General features: G+C 35.5%; 1 protein-coding gene across 8 annotated transcripts in view; it reads right to left on the bottom strand.

Annotated features, from left to right (window-relative positions):
- Positions 1-2,357, bottom strand: part of arhgef28a (Rho guanine nucleotide exchange factor (GEF) 28a) — a 137,438-nt gene extending 135,081 nt beyond the window's left edge. For all 8 annotated transcript variants that reach the window (XM_068218239.2, XM_068218238.2, XM_073952343.1 and 5 more), the window contains exon 1: positions 2,155-2,357. The gene's annotated coding sequence lies outside the window, so the exon portion shown is untranslated. The remainder of the gene's footprint in view (positions 1-2,154) is intronic.
- Between the last annotated feature and the right edge of the window lie 3,643 nt (positions 2,358-6,000).

A 6,000-nucleotide genomic window follows, 5' to 3' on the forward strand; every position in this document is an offset into this window, starting at 1 on the left:
AAATACTATTACAACTTCTTATTTCATGTGGGTTGAATCGTATCTTTAGAACCATATAACATGATTGAAAGCAGCTCCTAGATAACTCAAAACTGTTTCTTATATAAAAAAACAAACAAGAGAAGCACCCAGCACAGTCCTTAGCTTAGCTAACAGTATTGAACATATAGATAATTATTAAAAATCATAACTTACCCTCTGATTGTTCGAGGCCTCCAACAACGTGAGCTGCCCTGTGTGCTGACAAACAGAAACGCCCCATCTCATTGGCTGGCTCTAGCCAATAAACTGGCTTTGCTGCTCTTTTACTGGTATGTACATTTCCACAGAATTTATTATTTTTAACAAGAATCTCTTCAGAAAAGAGTTTAAATAAACCCTAAATAATAAAATAATCGTGGGAAATGATTATTTTGCACCTCAGTCCTGTTGGCTGCTGGCATTGTTCATTGGTCAGGCATCAGCCAATCAAACAGCTTTACACCAGCCCCGCCCCTCCCCCACCCCGCGCTGCTCACGCCTCTGCATCTGCGAGTGCACAGATGAGTTCTGCTACAGAGATCGCGGGAGATGTGTAGCAAAAGTCAGAGCGCGGGAGATTTGTAGTTGTACTGACGAATCTGAGAGGTTGTGAGTGCCGACCTGTGGTTGTAGAGCGAAGATGCAGTCAAATTTGCCGTGCACACGTGTGTCTGTCACTTTGTATTTGTGAATGACATTTTACAAATACACAACTATTAATCTGCAACTTCCAATTTAAAACACAAGTGTGTGGATTGTTGTGTGTGTGTGCAAATCGAGGATTTCAGCTGTTCACATCAGAGCTGTAAGTGTACATTTCAACCTACACATACAAATATTATTATTACAAGTGCTCACATTTACATTTGCAAGCTCTCGAGTTTCGCAACTGAATTACCTTCATAGTTATTTCACTTCACTTTCATTCACAAATCCTGTCCTGTGACCTCCTGAGAAATAAGCCAATCAGATGTGAACTTAAAAATTTCAAAGCAGTGGGAAATACAGAAAGTACAAAGTAACCCAGGTAATTCTCAATGTCAATTTAATTTAATTTAAACTTGTACACAGTGTTTGTCTCATCCTATTTCTCTCCCACATTACTATGCAAGTAGACATATTCAGATACATGGTTGTGGTCAGCAATTGTTTGCTTTATCACATACTCACTCATGCCTGTAAATTAAATCTGTTATATGCAAGTATAGGTGCATTTCTGTGGTTTACACAGAGACGATAAAGGCCTTATTTTAAAAGTTAGCATTTTCGGGCCACCAAAACACTACCATGAATGTCGAAAGTGCATAACTTTTAAATATGTTTAGAAATAATTGTAAATAGGCCACTTTAAATATGACTTTTGTTACAAAACGCCAGTTTTTAAAAGTTAGTTAGATAAGAAAATAGTTTATTGAGGCTCAAAGAATTGTGTTCACTGAACCTTTCACAAACATCTCTGTGGACTTGCAGAGCACATAAATAAATGTTCCCTTGTTTGTTTACAAGATGTGAAATAAATACAGACAGACATAGTCCAGTTATCTAATTCAGATGTCTAAATTAGACTATTGGCTAAATGTGGACGTTGCAACCAGAGTGTATTTACATGACTCTTCAACATAACAGCAGGATATACTGTGCATAAAAACACAGTCATGATTATTGCTGCTGCAATTGTCATTAATTGCAGTGATGTGCCATGTGAATACCTGAAGACACTGCACACTACACCACAAAACTACTCTGCAAAATTACTAAAACGTGAAAAAGTGGTTCATTTACTACTTTTGCCAGTTGTTGGTAAAAATAGTTGCAAAAATAGTAATAAATTCACCTTTTCACAACTTCGACAAGTTCAATGGGCGTAAACTAAGACGCTGTTATTGATCAAAACATTTGTACAGTGGGCTTCAGTTCCCATAGCTGCGACTGTCAACTGACTACAAACAATGACAGCTTTCACTGGCGCTGTCTTTTCCCATGAACAACTTTACAGCAATTCCAGAACATATGCAACATTACTCGAAGGCAAACACATGGAGAACTTCAGAAGCCGCGGGAAAAAACTACTTTCCTGCACTTTAATAAAAGTTAATTACGCCGCACCTGTACAAGACATAAGAGAACACCTACCTCACTCCATACGAAGGTATTTTCTTCAACTTCTCAATGTAAAGCCTTCAGGTTGTTTGCACAAAGTATCCTGACTGATTGAAGGTCAATACATCCGTATGCGTGACTTGCACTTGTACAAAGCCGAGTGTTTTGAACGGTCACAGGGGTTGTGGATGCGCCACCGGTGTTCGCTCTCTTCAGTGCCGTGTGCGTATGATGATGATGGCCCTGCCCCTAGCGAGCCTATTAACCAATCCTACTACGGTGAGGGCTTGGCTCATTAATATTAAATAGGCTGCTTGACTGGAACCAGTGGAAAGGTAACCAAGCAACGTCACTATAAGGAAATAAATATTCAGAAGAAAAACCCTCAGTTCATAAGCAGAAATGGCTTAAATCTCCTTTGTTTTTCCCCCATTTCCTAACCCTAACCCTAACTTGCTGAATTTGAATCTCTCGTTCCCTATATTAAACTTACTAGAAAACTAGACAACATAACAATATGACAACCTTTTTAAGGGCACATAAACCCTTGTCGATTAATTTTTCTCTATTATGTAATTGCTTTAATTTGTGTAAACCCATTAATACAAACCCACATATTTTAGTTTATTTTTCTGTTACTGTTATTATTATTTTTTCTCTTTATTTGAAGTTTACAATTAAGAGAAATAATTGTCATATTTCCTTGCTATGTGCAAGTTTGACAATAAACACGAGAGAAACCCTCAGCATAGTATGACTCATTTGTTTCAAAAGGAGAGCGAGAAAACTACCTACAACAGCACAGTCTGTGTTTGGGGACCGTACATTGTTTCAGGCTAGAGGGCTTGGTAATCCATTCTTATTTTTGTCATGTTCAGACATGTTAATATTTTGTCAAATTGTTTCGCTCTATAATTATGTCATTATTATACATGATCAGACAAACAGAAATAAGGGTGATAAAAGCAGCAATCTCTTGCAAAAGTATGATCTTTTACATTATTAAAATGTATATTTTAATGTACAGTGCTTATTTAAACACTGCTTTGTTATATCTGATTAAATGTAAAATGGATTAAAAGGGTTTATTTTTGTAAAATTGGTTGTAGTATTTGTAATTTGATTGTAGCCTATACTTTTCAAATGCTCAGAGAACTACAGGGATTATAAACCATTTTAATGTGTTGATGCCATTGGCCCATGAACGTTTCCTGCTTGTTATCAAACTATTTCATAACCGTTGAAAATTAGAGAGAATTTAATTATAACTTAATGTTAAAACAGCTATCATAACAACATTTAGCACTATGTGGACATTTTTTAATTCTCTGAATCACTGGAAATTAAAAAAGTAAAACAGGAAATACTTTAGGAACATTGTTTTTGTTTATTTGTCTATATGACTTAAATTATATGATTTTATATATATATATATATATATATATATATATATATATATATATATATATATATATATATATATATATATATATATATATATATATAGAGGCGCTAAATAAATAAGGGGGCTAATTATATCATGATTAAAATTGTTTTTTTTTAATAAAAACCAGCTAAACTAACATGAATAAGACTTAAGAAATAAGATTCTTAAGCAATAAGACAGGAACAACTTCTTTGGTCTGTTAAACATCAATTGGGAAATATTTTAAAAAAAAATTCACAAGAGGGTTAATAATTTTGACTTCAACTCTACATAGGTACATAGACCTACATGTTAAATAAGACACATTCTAGCGGGTAAATAAATAAAGGTGTATCACTTATTTGTTTTTATTGATTGTTACATTTATTTAGTTTTGATAAGCAATATGATTTTGGGGTCGCATACAAATTATAAACCTGGACAGTCTATAGAAAGGAAACATTTAATAGAACATCTATAGGAAGTCATATAATCCCTGTAGTTTGTATATATAAATCTGTCCTAACTCCTAGCATTGGCAATTAGAATCTTCATTATCAGATTTCTATTTATGGATTACATGATTAAAAATATTTACAGAAGTTAATTAGTGGGTACTTATTTTTTTCCCTTTTCCTTTCTCTTTAAAATGTTTCCTTTACCAAACAAATTTATTTTGGGTCTCATCATTAGTTTGAAATATTAACATTTTAGATTAGCTGTATAAATGTCATGCTTAAACTCATAAGCAAATTTGCAAGTTACACAAGCTGTTGATTTATAAAAGAGAGAGTTAACCCAAAACTAAAGATTCTGTCATCGTTTACTCACCCTTTATTTGTTTAAAGCCTGTTTGACTTTCTTTGGTTGAACACAAAATATGATATTTTGAAGAAAGCTGGAAACCTGCAACCAATGACTTCCATATTTGTTTTCCCTACTACGAAAGTCTAAAACATCTTCTTTTGTGTTCAACAAAAACAAGAACCCTGGGCCCCGTTTACACTAATGCGTTTTAGTTTAAAAACGCATACGTTTTGCTACGGTTACACCATATAAAGGTTTGGACCCATTATAGAGTTAGTAAATAGTGAGTAAGTTTTTATTTTGGGGTGAACTATCCCGCTAAGCAAGTCAGATAAAAGGTAATTTAATCAAAATGTCATAATACAATTCACAAACCACAATTTTCCTATGCAATTTGCAATTATTAACATAAAGTATTCTAGCCAGCACTGCTTTTAATACACAAAATATCACAAGCTCACAACTGCAGCAAACATTGTCGTATGTAAAATATTGATTTGAAAACAGAAGCTTCTCTTCTATTTTAAACTCATGTCACTATTGAATACTCAGTTAAAAGTAGCCTTTCTGTTTAAGCTTGTCATGATTCATGCTAAATAACAAAAGTCCTGCTAGCATGCTTGTTAAACAGGATATACAACCAGATCACTCTTAAATCCTAAAACATCCAACACCTACACTGGTATAGCTTTAAAAAGATATGTCAAGCGCCATTCCTATAGTCATAGGATTGGTTTACCCAAAGTGCCCCTGGCAATTGAACAGGAAAAGGAGGGGAAGTCAATCAGTGTGTCCACCCTTCCTGTCTGTTCTTCAGCAGTCTGGATGCCAACCATCACAGACAGACCTTTATCCAAAAACCCACCAGTGTGTTTAGGAAAAATGTAAAGTTCAAGGAGAGTGACATCTAGTGGTGGATCAGAGTGAAGTAGTCGCCCTCCAGAAATCTGGACATTCTTTTCGGCTTAGTTCAGTTTAGCTTACGCAATTCAACTATATCTTCGGACTGTGGAGGAAACCAAAGGACCCGGAGGAAACCCACACCAACACGGGGAGAACATGTAAACGCAGCACAGAAAAGCCAACTGACCCAGATGGGGCTCGAATCAGCGAACTTTATTCTGTGGGGCGATCATGCTATCCACTGCGCCACCGTGATGCCAGGTCTGGAAAAACCTTGTATAAAAATCAAATGTAACGGTACAAAGATCAAAACAACAATTGCTTTTGAGATTCAAATATTATTACATGTACAGAATAAAACTGCAACTGTATGTGGTGCATCTGTTGTCTGTAAAGAAACGTTTTAAATGTTTATACATACCAATACATATACGTATACGTACATGATGATGATTGTTATTATTAATTTATTCATTTTCTTTTCTGCTAAGTCACTTTATTAATCTGGAGTAGCCACAGCGGAATGAACCACTAACTTTTCCAGCATTTGTTTTACGCAGCGCATGTCCTTCCAGCTTCCACAGACACACTACGGACAACTTAGCTTACCCAATTCACTTATACCACGTCTTTGCACTGTGGGGGATACCAGACCACCCGCAGGAAACCCACGCAAATACGCAAACTTCACACACAAATGCCAACTGACCAAGCCAAGGCTCGAACCAGCGACCTTCTTGCTG

Source organism: Danio rerio, chromosome 5 (assembly GCF_049306965.1).
Source record: "Danio rerio strain Tuebingen ecotype United States chromosome 5, GRCz12tu, whole genome shotgun sequence".
Classification (NCBI taxonomy): Eukaryota; Metazoa; Chordata; class Actinopteri; order Cypriniformes; family Danionidae; genus Danio; species Danio rerio.